Here is a 19,258-nt window from a genome sequence, read left to right as displayed (position 1 = left end):
CATGAAACTCTGCTTAAAGACCCAGTCTCATAGCAACTTTCTGGATCATTCTATTACAAGTCAGTGTTGCTAAAATACTAATAAAAGTGGAAGAAACCAACATTTCAATAGCTTAGTAATCTTACAATATTTCATCTCACTATAGTGGGACCACAAATTCCAAAATAGATACCAAAAATAACAGGAATCCAGACAGGTTATGCCCTCAGTCACTTTTTCACTCTGATCACTGTTGTCATATCACTCGTTCCCTCTAGAATCGAGGGTGCAAACAGCATTTATCTAAAATCATCTCACAAAAAACTTCAACGGATCCAAAACCCAGCGACCAGACTACTACTCTGGCTCAACGAGAGGGAAACATAACACAGCTCTTAGAGCACTCGACTGGCTACCATTCAGGAATAGAATCACTTCCAGGCCTTATGCATCGCTCAATCAGCCCTTCAAGTTCAAGGAGCAGAAGTTCTCCAAAGCAAAATCTTGTATTCCAAATCAAGCAGAGACGTAAGATCCAGAAGCAATGTGCTAGTATAAATCAGAATATTCTGCAGTGAAAGACAGAAAGGCTGTACATTTTCCACTACTGTGGCCAAATTCTGAAATGTGGCACCCAAGCAAATCTGCACATTACAGGTCCACTTGAAACTCAGAAAAATCTAAAAGCCTGGCTCTTTGAGGCATTCTACAGAAATGCAAACAACACCCAACAAGTAGTGGAAACAGCGCCTCTCAATCGACAAACTCCCACATGCAGACACTTCTAAAGAGAACACCATACTGGCTGCCGACTGTCTGCCTACAACCCAAAGTGCACAGCAACTTTAAAAGAAGGACTAGTCGTCAGAGTCCTGCGTGATCTCTATCTCTGAGTACCGAGTAGTTTGAGTATTACCCCAAGATTTAGACAGCATGTCCTGCTGGCCTAATAATTAAAAGCCCCCTTTACTATCACCTTACTGTGAATGGTAATATAATCAGAGTGGAGCCATAATGATGCCAAGCCTAATCTTGTAGTATTGACCTTGTATGATTGATTGCTGCTAGACATTGAGAGAGGAAACAAGAACAAATGCAGATTCAAAAGTTGACAAAAAGGTTAGACAGTCTAGATTTGACTCAATAGCCAGGCCTTTACATTTACTTGAACTTTAACAGAGAGGAAGTATGGTGCATGTAGATCTATAATATCCCACAGAGAGGAGGCTGCCACTGAGAGTCTTCTGCCACCTCCCTCAGCCAAGATATCGGGATGGGGAATTGTTGGATACAGCTATTCCACAGAGCAGAGGTTTCTGGTGGGATGGTAATGATGCATCCTGTTTTCAAGGTTTGCAGAGAAAAAGTATTAAGGTGTTTAAAGGCTAGGCATATTAGTTTGAAAGAGATGTGTTTTTTAACAGGCAGCCATTGCAATTCTACCAAAAACAAGTGATTTGGAATATGTATTTGAGTTCTGGAGACGAGGCGACCTGCTGTGTTTTGAATCAGTTGTAGTCTTTTAATTTGGTCGTCAGGAAGGCCGGTGTACAATCTCTAGACAAGAACTGAAATGTGAGCCTACGCAGGCTGTGTGAGTGTCTTCTAGGTTGAAAGGGAAGTAATATTGTCATATGCATCTTGTAAACACAAAGAACTTTTAAACGCTCTTTGACTGAACAAGGGATTGACTTGCTGAAGGGTTGCCATTTTGAAGTGGGATGTCTAGGACAATGCACAATCTTCCAGAAGCCTTCTCCCCCAGGAAACCAATAGAATTAAACATAATTCCTCAGATCCATCCCCTATGGAGAGAGGTTATTGATTAAGCAGCTCTCTGGAGAATTGATGTAAAATTGATCACGTACCCTACCTTCACTATTTTGACCATCCAGGCATCCATTACGTAACTGCTTCATTCCCTTAGAACATCATCCTCAATCCTTCCTCTGATCGCCATGGAGGTTTCCTTTTCGAAATGCTCAGGTCTGTGGTTGAGGGTTGCTTCCCAGGAAATTGCACGGCATATGCTTCTTGTAGTGCCTGAATTTAAAAGTCTGTACGATCCTGGGTTCTACGCCTCCACGATAGAACCCCTGAAAGGCCTTGAAGAATGGGATTTCGAAGGACGATGTTTTGACAGACTAGACGTGTGCTTTCCCTGGAATTGGGATGCATATTTGCAGTCATCAAAGGACTTTATATGTCTCATCTAGTTAAGAGGTCAACTGTTTTGCCCTGAAAATGACATATGCAGCAGATTATATTTCTTTCTGAAATCCATACACTTCAAGCATAGATGTTCCTCGCTCCTACCACTGCCGCTCCTCCCGCTGGAGCTGACGTTCAGATCCCTTCCATCCCTTTGCACAGAATTCTCCATGTTGGTCAAGCTCTCTGGGAATTCCTGCTGCATACAAGGACAGAATGTGTATGAATTTGGATTATGGAACCTACCCTTGCAGGCCTCTAAGAATAGGTCAGAGATGCATACTTTTTTCTACTAAGTTCTGCATCCAACTATTAATCAACAGGGTACCTGGGATTCATATCCTCTTAACGCATGGCGGGTCTGCCCGGCAGATTAGGAACCAAAATCCACATGTGCTGGGACAGACATCTTTGCTTCTGACCCCTCACATAAGACATTAAGCACATGAGCTTGGGCACCACAACCACGTAACTCCAGTCTCTGTTTTGGACCTTCTGTACCAACCTCACCCTAGTAAGGAGGTGTAGAGGGTTGATCAGACATGCTCAGGGTGCCAGCTTTTTCATCCTCTTACACATTCAACTCTGGGAAATCCATGTTGTGCGTTACACAAGCGAGGATTTCATGAAAGACTTTCGCAGGAAACAAAACACCCCTAGGTACCCAGGTCTTTATCTTCAAAACCATGAGAAGGATCTGAAGCGGAAGCCTCTTTCCCACAGTGACTAGCCATGTTCCCTTTTCATTCCTCGCCTTTAGCACCAGCCACTGCTTTTGGAACTACAGAACCCAGTCCAGTGTGTGTCTTGCACAATCCAGGAGAATAACTTCTCTGGTGGCTTTCGGTAGTTGATGATAGGGAAGAAAACTTGCAGTCATGCATTCTTGCTCGCCTTCCTCTCAGCGCTCTGAACGCCTGCTCTCAGGCACCAAAAAGATGCCATCGAAAGCGGTTGGCTAAAAAACAAGCACTGGAATAACGGCATTACCCACCATTTTGCCAGTTCTGCTGATCATTGCTGCGGGCCCTGTCCAACCCAGTGCTACAGACTTGTAGATCTTCCGAGAGGATGACCTGTGATAAATTAGGGAAGGGTCATTCTACAAAGCGATAATGACCCCTCCGGAGGTGTATAAGCGCATGATGGTAGTAGCAATGCATGTTTCGAAGTTTCGGTGGTGAAGAAGACCATGATACTTTAATACTGGGTAAAGTAAATGGACAACTGAGTTAGTAAATTAAATGTGGTTTTATTTTGTAATTTTAAAATAACATAATGGTTCTCATAAATTAAGTATTTTAATTTTAAACTTGGTTAAACTGAAACATGGGCATGCATTTGTGTCATGTACAAGTATACGGTTTCTCTACAGTTAAAGCATTTTCCCATGTTTTAGCTTTCTCTTTCATGTGTTAAATAGAATGTTCCAGCAACAAATTGTCCTCTCGGGGAGGGAGTATCTTGTTGAATGAAATCTTGAATGGAAATTGCATTGTTGTTTCCCTGTCTGCTTTTGAAGATGGAATGTTCAGAGGGCAGTCAGTACCAGTATGCACTGACTACAATCTAAACATTCTGATTTGCTATGAGGAGGACAATAATGTTCTTTGTGTACTAATAGCTGTTAGCCCTTTTTGAGAGTCTCATTTGGCTGTCTTCTGCTCCATGTGACTCTGCTATTGGAAAAGGCCTGGTCTTGGGAATTAGGCAAAAGACCTGGCCACTGGGTGGGGGGGGGGCGCCGTGTCTAAAAAGTTAGCTTTGGAAAGCGAGTCTCCACTCTGGTTGGACAAGACCTCATCAAGTGAGGTCTGTGGCAAAGAAGGCGGATAATTTAAATTTCAGGTCAGTGGACCTAGCACAATTGGAGACTTTGAACTGGCATTTTATTACATTTGCTTTTCTGGATTCTACCAAAAGCTATTGTTCACATTGCATTGGAATTTTTATTTTGAACTCAACCCTCTGCCATAGTCGAGATGCTCGTTTTCAATTGTCTAGTGCTGTGGTTTTCAAACTGTGGGTCTGGCCTCCTATCAGGGCCCGTAGGACGTCAGGGGGGTGATGGCTCTTCAAGGGTTTACGGTGACTGCTTATAATCGAAAATATAGCAGATATGGCATCTGGGATGGGGTGCGGCTAGGCAGCAACAATATGTTTACTCAAGGGGGGCTTGAGTACCACTGGTCTAGTGCTTGGAGATACAAGAACAACAACTCCTGGAGTGGTCCACCAAATGCAACCGGGTGGATCCGAGACAGACAGGTTTTGTCGAAGGTGTGGGCTGCTGCGTTAATCTCCTACTGCTAAACCTATTGAAGATGGAAGCCCTTCGATCAAAATCTAAGATCTATCTTGCTTTAGTAGACCTATCTCAGGCATTTGACAGCATAAACAGAGATCTACTATGGGAAAAAATGACCAAGTGGAACTGTCCATCTAGCCTGTTGGCTGCCATTCGCGAACTCCACACAAATACCTCGATCAGAGTCAGGCTAGATCTCAAGGGCAATCTATCAGCTCCAATCGACACCTCTAGAGGTGTCAAACAAGGTTGCCCTCGAGCAGCAAGTATTTTCAATCTGTTTATATCAGACATTAAAGATGTCTTCAACGGGTTACCTACGTTTCCACCCAAAATTCATGGTTCTCACGTTGATTACCTAGTTTATGCGGATGACATCATTCTGCTGGACTCAACACCAATAGGACTACAACGTAAACTTACCGCTGTGGAACAGTATCTAACAGAGAACGGCCTAAACATCAACAAGGGGAAATGCAAAATCATTGTTTTTGAGAAACTGCAGAAATGTAAATGGTACTTGGAAAAAGAACCCATCGGGCTTGTGCTGAACACCACCTATTTAGGGATGCGAATAAGTGCGAGCAGAAATGATGCACCCTGGGTGGAATCAGCAAAGAGGAAATGCCGATAATTGGCATGCCAGGCGTCTCTAATCAACAAAAAATTTGGAACATTTTCCCTAAAACCCACGATAAACTTTTTTCACCAAAAAGTGGTTCCTTCCCTAATTTATGCTGATGAAAATGCTTTTGGCTGTGGGAATGAAGTGTGGAACTCACTTGAAAACATCTTTTGGTCTAAAGTTCTACACCTCCGCAAGGGGACTTCCACGGCTTGTGTAAGATATGAATTTGGGTACATCTCTATGCAAGCAAGGGTTCCCTGGAACCTTTTAAGCCTCTTCAGGAAATCTAAACTAACGAACCCGACGCCTCAAATTGCAATTCTTCACAATCCAGAGTCTGAGAAAGCTCCTACAATCGTGTACCAATGGAATGAGTTGTGTCATGAGGTTCTCATTACATATGACATCACGACACAAATGCTGCTTGAAAATCCTGACGCCGCAAAATTGAAGTTGTGGAGAACCGACTGGATCCACACTTGCAATCTAAGATCGACATCACGGACAGCGCAAGAAGCCCCTGAAGAGGCGAGAGCTTATGGTTGTACTCCGGCATACTTGTCATGTTTCCCGGACCAATGGTTGAGATCCTTATACTTGCAGTTCAGGCTCAATGTCCTGCCGACCAAGGAGCGACTCTGTTTTTGGTCCCAGTCAACTGATTCGGACCCTATGTGTCGCTTTTGTAAAACCTCAAACGAAACGCTCAAACATCTGACAATGACATGTTCCGGATTAGAACAAGAAAGAAACAGCATCTTTGGCACAGTCACAAACATTTTCAGTTCTTAACCCGGGACGATTGGTGGAAAGCCCTGTTTGATGGGTCAAATAGACCTGTGCTATATGCCTTGGTCTCCATTCTTCAAGTAGTAAAAGAACGTTTACATGCCAACTCGGCTGTCTAGAAGGAGGAGTCAGTTTGATTTGTGACCCGCTGATGTATGTGGTGACCAAAACACGTAATAGGATGCAAAGAGATGTGGTTTTGCTGTTTGCCATCCTGTTTTTTTTTTGATGAATCTTTCATTTTTAATGGTTTGAAAAAACCAAAAAAAAAAAAAAGTGCTTGGAAATATGCCAGCGCCCAGCTCATTATGCATGACAATCACCTCTGAGAGTAATTAGTAGCACCGGGTGGGAAGCGTTTTGTGCGCTACCCCACCCATGACTAATGCTTACTATGCCCCGAAATGGCATAGGAAAAGCTGGGAATGCCCACTGCAGCATGATTTTGCCATAGGAAAGTAAATCAACCAGGCCTGCGTGTAGTTCTGTGCATCCAGCCTATGTTTAGCCATGGGTCAGGCAAAAGGACAGCCAATGTTGCACATGGCCCTTATTTTAGCCCTAAGCACAGCGAAACACATCACTCCTAAGAATGCCGTAAGAACATTCCTACGCTGATGTGGCAGTGCAAAGCAACAGACGGTCTCAGGGTCTGTTTTCATTGTTAAATGAACAACTGTTTACTGATACCAAAAAAAAACTCAAATTGCATAGTACCTTGTACAATACAGCCTCTATTCGTTCTGTTTCTCTCTCCCCGTCTCTTGATTCTCTTTATCCTGCCTCCTCATGTTTGCCCTCTAGGAATCCATCGCAACCCTGGCTCACTTCCCAACTTTACTCAATGCAGCGAGAACTCTGTTGCATCTATCTGATGCAGATTGTCTGTCATTCTCTTCTTATCATGCACTATATGATGATGCTTTTCTTTCGGCTAAATGTCTACACTATTCTGATCTCTTGCACGCCGAATCTGCTCACCCCAGGCGTCTGTTTCAATCACTTTCTCATCTACTTTCTCCTCCCTCTCCTGACTATTCACTTAATTCTACTTCAACTTCTTGTAACTTTGCCTCCTATTGCTCTTATAAGCTGGATACTTTTCATATAGCCATTGTACCTTATTTTTCTTGTTCTTCTCCCCCTCCGTGTTCTTCTCTTACTTCAGTTATTTCATCCTTCACTCATATTACTAATTCAAATACTTCTTCCATATTAGCTTGTGCTCACCCCACCCGTTCTCCCTTTGATCCTATTTCTTCATCACTCACTACTAAAGTCTTTCTGTCTCTAGTTTCCTACCTCACTAGACTTTTCAATATTTCTCTTCTTACCTCGCCCTTCCCTTCCTCATTGAAACAAGCCTCAATTCTTCCCATTTTGAAGAAACATTCCTTAGCTCCTTCTCTCCCCTAGGATTTCCAGCCAATTTCTCTTCTTCCATAACTTTCTACACTACTTTAACGTCTTGTCTACTCTTGGGTATCCACTTTTGTTATTGAAAATTGTTTGCTTCCTTGTTTCCAGTCTGGTTTTGCCCTCTCTACCCAATGGAAACTGCTCCTCTATCAGTATGTGACTCACTGCTTTCTGCTCGTTACTCTAAACACTCATCTCTTCTTATTCTATTGGCTCTCTCAGCTGCGTTTGACACAGTGGATCATACTTTACTTTTATCTTCTCTCTTCACTTTTAGTATCTCAGGCTTTTTTATCTTGGTTTCGTTCTTACCGTTCCACCCAATACTTAACCAGGTCTTTTTCTGATAATTTACCTAATCTTCATGGTGTTCCTCAAGGCTCTACCATCGGCCCTTTTCTTTTCTTTCTTTATACTTCTCCTCTTGCTGCTATCATTTCATCTTTTGGGATATCTCATCACTTCTATGCAGATGAAACTCAACTTTTTCTGTCCCTTTCCTCCTTTTCGCCTTGTATCCTTGACAATCTTACTTCCTGCTTTCTAGCTATCAAATCCTGGATGTCAGATAATTTTCTTGGTTTGAATGCAACCAAAACCAAAGTTCTTTTTCCCTGCTAATACTAGACCCCTCCACCTGCTTCCACTAGTAGCATTGCTCAAAACCTTGGCCTCTATCTTTATACTGATGTATCTTTCTGTCATCACATTTCCATCATCTCCCGTTCCTGTCATTACCAACTCTTTAACATCCGTAAAGCTCAGCCCTTTCTGCCGTTTAATGCTACTAAGCTTTGGATCTCCTCACTTATTTTCTCACGTCTATTACTCTTGCTCTTCTGCACTTTTTGGTCTTCCTGTTTCTCACTTAGCTCCCTCAAAGTCTATCTTTAATGCTTCCATTCGTATTTTATATTTGCTCTCGCCTTGAGACTCCAGTTTACTGTCTCTATCTTCTCTCGGCTGGCTTTCTTTGCATTAACGCCTTAAATTCAATTTCCGCTGTATTGTCTTTAAATCTCTATACAGCCTTTCAGCTTCCTATCTTTTGTCTCTCGTCTCTTTTTATCTTCCCTCCCGTTCCCATCCGTTCTCAGTCTCAATTCTTATCAGCTGCCATTTCATGAAATTGGCTTTGCATAACCACCTAAATTACACAGGACGAATGGCATTTGCCTTTCATAAAATCAACACACACACAAAACCAAGAGAGGATATTTTCTTCTTATAGTGTTTTTGAAAACGTTTCATGTTTTAAACTCCAAGAACCAATGAAAATGTTTCCCTGGAACTTGCAGTACCGAAATGGGACATTTCACTTTTAGTTGTTTTATTTTTCATTACGTTACATAGTACAGTGGTGAAGTGTCCAGCCTGCAAACCTGACAACTGCGTTTTGAGCCCTGAGGTCGGCTTTAATTCATAAATTTAAAGAGGCATTCAATGTTTCTCATTGTAGCTGTGGGGGACTGAGTCCCCCCTCTGAAAAAATTGGGTGTACTCCATCCACCCGCGTGTACCCTCGACTTGAGCCCTGGTTCTTTTACTTTGTTTGCTCCAATCTATTGGAATGCTCTTCCCCTTGTTCTTGACCTCTTACTCTCTATTTAGCACTACCCTTAAGAGCCATCTCCTTCACTCCTGATGTTGATCTTGATAATATTGTATAGTTTTCATTTTCAGTTTATTGTATGATAAGTGTGTTCTGTACAGCGCTTTGGAGTACAGCGCTATATAAATCATAACAACAAAAAAAGACCAACAATTTGCAATATGTAATACTGCCGTTTCTCCAATACGATCCGAAACCTAATTCCCCGAATTGAGAGCCCTCGTTTTCTAAGAGGACAGGCTGTAGAGCCCCTAGAAGTTCAATTTCACGTTAGACATTCTTGGTGTTCTTCGCCTTTTCTTCCTCTATTTTTATAGTAATCATATCAAGATTTTTGGAGCTTATCCAAAATAGACAACCTAAAAGTTTAGCGTGCCCTTAAGATTACTGACTGAAGTCTTATATCCCTTGCAGGAGTCCACCCCCAGGACTCTGCTGAAATCTGTTTGTAATTAGCGTGCGTAGTTTGAAAAGGTCCTGACTCCTTGCTGCGGTATTTTTCATCATTTAGACGAGGGTGGTGACATGGTAAAAAAAAAAAACAAAAAAAACAAAAAAAAAGGGCTATTTTTTTAGGTACTGAAAAAAGATTGAGAAGTAGCGAACCATTTTTTTCGTACTTCTTCCTCGGCATCTGGCATGGCGAAAAAGTGGCGATTAGTCAGTAGTTAGCTAACGTCTAGCCCAGCAGTGTGGGTCCAGTGCTTGTCCCCCCGCCCAGGCTTGCCCTCTACGCTGATAACGCAGTATGATTGACGCGCGCAGAGTCTGATTCATAACATTCTCTAGGGCGCATCGAGGAGAAAGTGCGCGGCGTTCGATGGTTCTAGACTGTATTGCAGTGGTACTTCCCGTCACGTCTTGCCGTCTGAGAAGAAACATGACCTCGTAACCGAGCGCTGTATATTTGCATAACTGCAGCAGTATAACGGCGCAGATGCAGACGATAAATCAACTTTACCTACGCGTTCATATATTTTATTGTTAATAAGAATGGGCGAACCCGCTCCAGCCCAATCTCTCGGGACAAGCAGCATATCGCTTGCAAAATTCGGCGGACCTTCGGCCAGCATCCAAAATATCACGCCCAAACTCCTGCGAGAGATCCATCGTATGGTACATTCATCGGTGGTATAGAACCACCGCCATATGCCCGGTAACGTCAACACCCAGTCAGAGACCCAGATTCCCTGGGGAGGTTGGCGGCCAGTGGCTGTCCATGCCTTTTGCTCGGCTGTGAGAGGGAGCAACTTGGCTGGTCCACACGAGGCGAGAGCAGCAGAGCTTGTGTTATAGCCACTGAGAGCATTTTTGTGTATATTTTTTTAAATGTTGTGACCACTGACGGGTGGACTCGGAACCAAAAGTAATAGTATCCCCAGAAGGCGTTTCAAAGTGGCCCCATTGTGCATTGTAAAAGGAAGCCCAACCCCTCTAAATAGGGTTTGGGGTGGTTTCTCACAAACATTTTTGGGAAAAAATTAGTAGAAGCCGCATTTTTTAAAGCACATTTAACCCCATATAAAGATTAACAAGTAGTTAAGTATAACAAACAACACACACTTTATGAGGGAGGTTTTATAACAAATTCTTTACTTCAAAGGGATTTGGGGGAAGCCGAGAAATGGCAGGAAGGGACCAGATGCATCAGAGAGTAAGAGGAGCGGAAAAACTGGGTACCAACAGAAAAGAGGCCCGTTGGTGTAGAGGCCCACCGGGAAATCTCCAGAGTTCCCTAAAGGTCAGTCCACCACTGGCCACTGAAAGCATTTGTGTGTTATTTTTCACATGTTCTGTTGTGTTGTAGCCACCGAGAGCCTTCTGGGTCCCCTTTTCACATTGTATTCAGTGATAGAAGTGTAAGCAGTGGAACTGTGGTCTTGGCAGAGACGAGGGTAGGCGGAAGCACAGTGCAACATGTGACAAGGTGTTGCAGTCATGGCATTGCAAAAGTGACTGGTAGCTAAGGTTCCTTTTACAACTTTACACTTGCACAGGGACATGAATGGACACATTCTCTATAAAGAATGGTGAATATGGTCGTAAAAAAAGAGGCATGGTAAACATCCCGAACGTTCACGCTCACTTCTATCACTGATTTTATTCCATGTTTGTGGCCTATTATTGTGTATTGTGCGTGTACCATGACGTTCTTAATAGTCTGACATCCCTTTCGGAAACCCTTTGTTCACCCCTTGTTTTTTGCATTGTTTACCCTTCCCTATCTTCCTTCCAACCCAAAAACATAATGAACATTGCTAAAGCTGATACATTTGGTTTTTGTAAGGGCATGAAATAAACATTTTACAGGCACTGCCATAATGGGTTTACCTGATTTTCACTTGAACGTTTGATACCAGGCTTGTGCTAAACCTACACCTTTTCCAATACATTGCCAAGGATCGCCTTGTGATTTCCAAATGGAAAACCTTCATAAAAAATGTGTCCTTTGGTCAAAACTGGACAAAAGGAATTTTGTTTAATACAATACTTTTCATAAAAACAACACACATGTTTACAAAATCATTTTTGCACACATTAACATTCATACAAATATAAGCATTTGGTGATTAAAAAAATTACACATTCATCTTATTCTCCGTTCAGTCATCTCTCAAACTTACTTTCACCATGCTTTACAAAGCAAGCAAGTATGTTGTACATTTCATTGTGGTATAATGTCTAATTCTTTATTTTTCATTTTACGAAGCACCATAACAAATTGTCTTCTTTTTCTGTTTCATTTCTTTTTAATTAGAAAAAATAAAAATAATTTAACTGCCCATGGTCATCCAAAACACTACAGGGTAAAGCCGGTTTTTCTAGAAAAGATAACGGTACTAGCTGGCCTTAGAATGGCAGCAGCTGGAAAAAAATGTGAAAGTGCCTGGGCATAATATGGCAGTGCCAGGGAAATGCATCCCTCAAGGCTATGAAAGATCCAGTACTGTTGGTTTTAACAGTGCTTGTTTTAAACAGTAATTAAATGCAAAGAACAGAGCTGAGGATTCACATATTGATTAAAAATCAAGCGGCTGAACGCACACCTAGTTAGGGCATTTGTATTACACCAGGAGATGATTTACAACTGCATCAAAGGCAAATGACTGCTTAGAAATGACACTAACAGCCCCATAAAAGCACTTAGTTTGATGTTACTGAGAGATAGAGCTAACTCTACCAGATCCTAGTAGGTTGTTTTTTTTTTGGGCATGAAGGAGCAGGTAGTGGAATGGTGGGTGAAAGAGCCATAGGGATTACTATGGCGATGGGTAATCAATGGGTGAATACAAAACCTAACAACACCATCCATCTGTGTGCCCTGCCTCACACCCCATCTCCCTCCTCTCTGTACTCCTATGGCAATAGTATTGGCTTCGTAGGTGGAACTGAAGTGCCAACTAATAGCTAAAACCAACAACAGGAACAATGGAAATCTTTTGTGAAAACTCTTTGTGGAATGCTCTGTGACAGTTGGTTTTTAAATCCCTTTCCCTTAATATTTCATCTTCCACCCAAATAAAGGAAAAAAGAAACCCTCTCTGAAAAAAACGTTGTGATTGTTCTTTTTTTGAATCCCTTTCCCTTAAACAACCATCAATATTGAGACATAGAAACCTGCTTTGAACCCCGTTGTGGGAAAACTCGTGGCAACTTTTCCTCTAGGGCTCCCCACAACTGTAATGGAGCAAGTGGATCTGTTTGGGAGCATGACAACTTTGGGTGAGAAAGAGGGTCATGGGGGCGAGGGTGATTCTGCAGCATGACATGCAGCACAGTGCCGTGAGGAAGAGGCCCGCGCACAGCCAGGGGTGCCAGCTGAAGCTGCCAGGCATGTGTTGCCTTGGTTGGACCCCGGATGCTGCAAAAGTTAGTTGTTCCAACATGTGGGAGCAGCTGGCAAGATTGCTAGTTCTGGCACTCATGCACGCATTTCCTGCATTGTAGAGTGGGGGTCAGCTGGGGATTTGTGTAGTGTTAGAAGCTCTGGAGGATCACAAGCGGGCCCATCACTAAAACATTCCCTTCTAAATTGAGCAAGGGGGAAAGACTGACAAGCGTTCCATATTTTGTACAAGGACTAGCCCCTTGTGACTCTTCTATCTGTCACCACTATTGACCTTGCACCCTATGATCCAGCACCATCCTCAATTCCTGTGCCGTTCACCCTGTCACAGCCACTCTGGGGTTTGATCCCTGTATTGCCTCGCCCTGTCATATACCCAGCCCCTTAACGTTATGTCCGAATTGGGAAAAGTCTATGCAGAGCCCCTACTTGCCCTGTGGAAGAGGATCACCAGCACGGGACTTCTCAATAGGCGCTGCCATTTTTCATTGCCCGAGCAGGTATTTTCGACCTCTGCCCCAGCATGGAGAGTGTGCAGCAAGGGGATTCTCATTAGTGCCCAAGCAACGGCCTGAATGAGGCACTGCTTCCATTTTCTATTTAATGGTGTGCAGGAAGCCACTTTACACGCTTTAAATACTTGGTGATTTAAGCACTTTGGTTCATGGTGCCCAGCCTGCCTCCTCCTCTCCTGCCTTTCTCTACTCCACTGTACTTACTCTTCCAGAAGACAGCCCTTCGGACCTCTTCCATGCTATAATCCGCCATACAGTGCTTGCACTATCCTCACGCCACATAAATCGTGAGTGGTAATCCAAGACTAGGGGAGTTGGTATCTCTCAGACTCACTCGTCCCTCTGTTTGGTCAAGAGGAGTTGGACTCCACGCTCACAGTACCATAATTGGATTGTGGGGTCAGTGGAATCTACATAGACCAACAGCTCTTGGAACATCATTTAGTTATGATGAATGAGAAGTCCAAGGTAGTACTGGTTCAGGTCATAGATGCAACCCCTCTGGCCTCTAATACCTCAAGGGGAACCACTACTTCTATCCATCAACAACCATGTGGAGTGCATCACCATTGACGTCATCATTCTTTTCATGTAGTTCTAGTCTACCATGGTTGATACAATATAACCCCTTGGTCAATTGGGCTACCAGGGCACTCATTTCCCGATCAAGGAATTGCTACTACCTTGTGCGGCACCACATTTCAGCCTGGGCCGGTTTACCTCCAGAACCAAGCAGAGCAACCAATCCAGAAGAGAAATGTCTGTTAATTGGTGCCTATGGTATACATCACATTCTCAAAGGTGTATTTGTATCACAAGTTCATTGCTCTACCACTTGATCGTCCCTTCGATTGTGAAATACATCTGTTACCTGAAAAGCCTATTCCACACAATCAGATCCATTTCCTCCTCACTAAATAAAAGTGAAAAGAATTCCAGATCTACCTTCAAAACTGCCTCTTCCATCTTGATCATCCACAGGGGCAGCATTGTTCTTTATTTCCAGGAAAGTGGGTACCTATGGACCTGCATTGACTACAGAAACCTTAATGAAATCAATAGGAAGGACTGCTATCCACTTGCCCTTATCTGACTTATACTGGAATCCTTATGTCTACCCCCAATTTTTACAAAGCTAGATTTCTAATGGGCTTACCGTCCCATAAATAGCATAAAGAGTGAGAATGAGTTGAAAATGGCCTTCAAAAAACACCAGTGAGTCACTATGAGGATCAAGTAATGTCATTCAGACTATGACACAATGATTTTCTTGCTGTCTATAGAATAACACATAGCCCGCATCTCTGAAATTCGGAATCGGCTTCAATCTTGTCACCTTGCCACTGCTGAAAAATGTGAGTTACTTATACCCAATAAGAAAGTTCCTTAGGTATGTCGTGGGTCATCAAGAAATTCATATAGACCCCTGGAAGCTGTAAGCCATCCTGGATTGGAAGAGCCCCCAGAAGGTAAAATCCACAACATTTTGGGTTTTTTTTCAACTACTACTTTCAGTTCTTCAGGAACTATGTACGTTTATCCTCCGCATTTTCCGGCCTATTGCACAAGAACTGATAATTTCATTGGGGCCAATTAGCCGAAGAAGCCTTCCAGGCAATAAAGAAGTGCTTCACTGCAGCACATGCATGATGGCACTGTAAAGGCAGACAACCATTTACTAAGGAGTCTGATCAGAGGAGCTTCTCTCCATAATGGGCGAAGGGGCATCAACCCACCATCTGTTATGGCAGAGACAAGCCAGGCCAGTTAAAACACTGAACAAACAGTTTGAGGAACACTGTTGGGATGACTTTATTGTCTGAAGAAGAAACATGGTTTCCTTTTGAAAGTAGTGCCCCAACACACATGCCTAATGGCCCATGCAAGGCTCTGGGTGTTTTGCTTTCCCAGCTTTCCGTTCCCCCTTTGGGGATGGAGGTTGGGTACTGCAGTGCCAAATATGTGTAGGGGGTGCTCTTGGACCTCTTTGCACATTAAGCGGCCTGTGATATGGTATGGTGTTGCTCCAGCCACACTGTGCACAGCAGGAACCAGGAAGGTCTCCTTGCATCCAGTTTGCATGGTGCACGCTAGCTGGAGGACCATTTTGGCAGTATTTGAGGATGCATCTTGAGTTGAGGCTGTAGATAAGGAAAAAGAAATTCAGTCTATCTATGTATGTATGCATAAGAGAGTTTATATCTGTAAGTGCCTGTGTGAATGAGAGTGCAATCATTGTTTATGTTGTAGTGTATGGGTGAGCGTGTGAATGAGGAAGCATGTATGGGTGTGTGTGTGAATGAGAGTGGTGCACTTGTGATTGAGATGATGTGTATGTTGTTAGTGTGTGTGTATGTGTGCACCAGATCAGGAAATGAGCCTCTGAATGGAAGCTACCATGGACTCGTTTCTTACAGTGGCATTTTGTGCTGGAATTATGGGCCAAGTAAACATGGTGAGTGTTCTTACATGAGTGTGTGGGGGGGTGCATTGGGCCAGTGAGCATGGACTTGCTTTCTTACAGTGGACATAGCATTCCTATTGGCCTTATGAGCAAAGCCAACATGATTAATATTCTTACATTGAAGTACTCGGGCTACATTGGTGCTAGCAGTATGGATGTGTTTTCTTACTTTGGCAGAGTATTTTTTGCTGCCATATAGCCGAAACCAACATGATGAGATTTCTTACATGGACATACTGCTCTATATTTATGCAGGCAGTAAGGACATTTTTCTTACAGTGTAATTGCATTTTTTACTGGCATTAAAGGAAAATCCATTATGATGAGTATTCTTACCTAGCCATATTCGCCTACTTAGGTTCAGCCAGTTTACACATGCTTTCTGACAGTGGCATGGTATTTTTAACTGGCACGATGGGCAAAGTCAACATGGTGAGAGTTTTCATTTGTGGACACACTGGCCTACATTGGTGCAGGCAGTGAAGACCTGTTTTCTTACTGTTGCACTGTTGCACAGCAGGTTTTACTGGCATCAAGAGTAAAGCCAACATGAGTGTTGTTAAATTGCCATAATGGCCTACATTGATGGAACAAGTATGAACATGTTTTCTTAAAGTGTAGTGGCATTTGTTGCTGACATTATGGGAAAAGCCAACAGGAGTATGCTCTTATGTAAGGATATTGGCATAAATTGTCAAAGCCACCGTCATTATGTTTTCTTATACTATTATTAATGACATTAAAGGCAAAACAACCATGAGTATTTTCTTATTTGGGAACACTGTGGCATATATTGGTCCAGTCAGCATGGACATTTATGGGCACAGCCAGCATGAAAATGGTTTTGTACACTGGCAGAATACGGACATATATTGCAGGCAAAAGTATTATTAAAATGTGTTTTAAAATGCCCCTGTGCAATGTTGGTGACTTGGCATCCATTGGATTTTATTTTAGATGTTACCCCACACAACCAATTGTAATGTTTGTTGATTTTCACTAAATTCTTTACATGACAGATGTTTTGAAACAGACCATTTTAACCAATCACTTTAAAAACATCTCAGATGCCAAACCCCTCTGAATCACCCATAGCAAGTTCAGGCTTCCCTGCTATTTTAGGCCCCTATTGAAGATTCACAGTAAATATTTACACCTCTACAAATAAACATTTCACCAGTTGCCACTGAGTATGATGCCTCAAACTCATCAGTTGGAGCCATCATGTTACAGACCAGGAAGAGTATAGTGCAGGAATATCCACATGCCTTGTACCTTTGCAAATGGACTCCCTGCAAACATGGGTATTCAGTCATTGGGAAAGAACTCCTTGTCGAAGAAACTAGGCCTCATCTACAAGGCGGTCAATTCCCAGTGGAAATATGTACTAACCACAGTATTCTGCAGTACTTATATGCCATAGCTTGCAGGAACAACCACAAGGCAAGATGGACCTTTTTCCTGACAATATGACTTCATCATCACCATGCACACCCAGAGCACACTACCAGAAGGCTGATGTCTTATCCCGATCTATTGACGATTCCACACCTCAAGAAGACCATTGTCCTCCAATTATACCAGAAAGACATTTTCTGTGGGCCATGTCTGCATTTCTGGAGCAAGTTTGGAATGATACTTAGCAAGACTCCGCCTTTCAGAACCTCCAGGAAAAAGCTGAAGCATTGATACACAAAGGCCTATTTATTATTTGCACAAAGTCTTACTCATTCAAGGGAAGGTGTATATTCTAGCCACCACTTTATGGTCAGAAATCATGATTAGATTCCTCGATTCCTCGATTCCCACATTGTGGGTCACTGAGAAACTAGTGCCATGAAGGAATTCATCGAAAGACAGTTATGGTAACCTGGAATGGTCTCCGAAATAACAGAATATGTTACCTCCTGCCCTGTGTGTGCTCAAGTGAAGATCCCTTGATGGACACCGACACGGTTGTGGGAGTCAGTGAAAATAGCACTGTATCCACGCTACAGCATGAATATGAGTTTTATTTGTCGACCGTCCACCCTCCAAGGTACACACCTATGTCATGGTGGTAATCGGCTGTTGTAGTAAAATGGCTTCCCTCACAGGCCTTGCCGAAAGCTTGTGAAATGGCAAGGGTATACTTATCACCTGCATGACCTTCCTGAGAAAGTAATCTCGGATCGAGATACATAGTTTTATCTCCCTTTTTGGATGGTGCTGTGCACCCACATTCGCATATAAATAGCTCCCAGGTCTGGCTACAATCTGCAAAGTAACAACCAAACCAAATGCACAAACCAGACCGTAGAGCAATACATGAGTTGCTATGCCAATGCTTTACAATCAAAGTTATACAACTACATGGACACAGTAAAGTAGCATACAACAACAAGGTCCTAACATCTATTGGCTTTAACACATTCGTTTGTGTCCTTGTCTGGCATCTTAAGTTACTACCAGTGTCACAGATAAGGCCTATTACTATTTTGGACAATGAGATCATTCTGAAAATCGACGAGATACAAGGGATAGTCAAAACCACGCGGATTGCCATTAAGGAGACACAGAAGACCCAAACCAACAAGTACAGAACCCCAGACCTAGATACCAAGTCAGCGAAAAAAGGTTTGGCTAGCAATCAAGAATCCACCTCTGAACAACCTCCAGAAGATGTTTGCTCCCAAAGTGTTGGGACCATTTTGCAATGCACATTGCCTACCATTCGTGGCTGTTCCTGTCCAGTTACAACGAACCTAGACAATACATCAAGTATTGCACATCTCACTAATGAAACCTACAATCGTACCAAGCTCGGTCCAGCTCACATTCAAGTCTTTGGTCACACAGAGAATAGGAGGTAAATCAGATATGTGATTCCCAGATCCAGAGGGCCCCCCTGCATATTTTTATTGCTTGGAAAGGAAACGCTGCATGTGACTGGACCTGGTAACTGACCTCACAGGCCCACCCCCCATGTTTGATATGGATTTTCTTCTTTTAATATCTCTGGAACCCAGGCAGCCCGTGTGTGGGGAGCCACTGGCACACATAGTGAAGTCTAAGGACAATACAAGGTGCATTAAATGTGGGTTATAGTGGGGGCGTGGCTTGGAAGCCATGTGAGAGGACGCGCTCTTGGAAGAGCTCCTGAAGATCCTGCATTTATCCTGTGTAAAAGTGCATTGAGACTAACTTTCGCGAGTCAGGAACGAAGGAACCCGTCCATGAATGTATGCTGCATAAATATTGAGGAGCTGAATCCTTCGTAAGCCCGGCAACAACAGAAAAATTGCGATCGAAGATCCGGGAGTCACGGCCCGGACGGAGGGAAGATGGCGGCCATGCCGGACAACGGAGGAGATACATGCGGGGCGATGAAGAGGCATTCTCGTAGTGATCGGTGGCAAAGTAAGCTGTGAAGTGTGAGAATGGCCTCTGGGAGAGAACCGGCGAGTCTCGGTGGGCACCGATTACTTATCACGGGCTTTGGACAGT

This window comes from Ambystoma mexicanum, chromosome 3p (assembly GCF_040938575.1).
Source record: "Ambystoma mexicanum isolate Mex_15411 chromosome 3p, UKY_AmexF1_1, whole genome shotgun sequence".
NCBI classification, from domain to species: Eukaryota; Metazoa; Chordata; class Amphibia; order Caudata; family Ambystomatidae; genus Ambystoma; species Ambystoma mexicanum.
Note: the sequence above shows the minus strand (reverse complement) of the source record.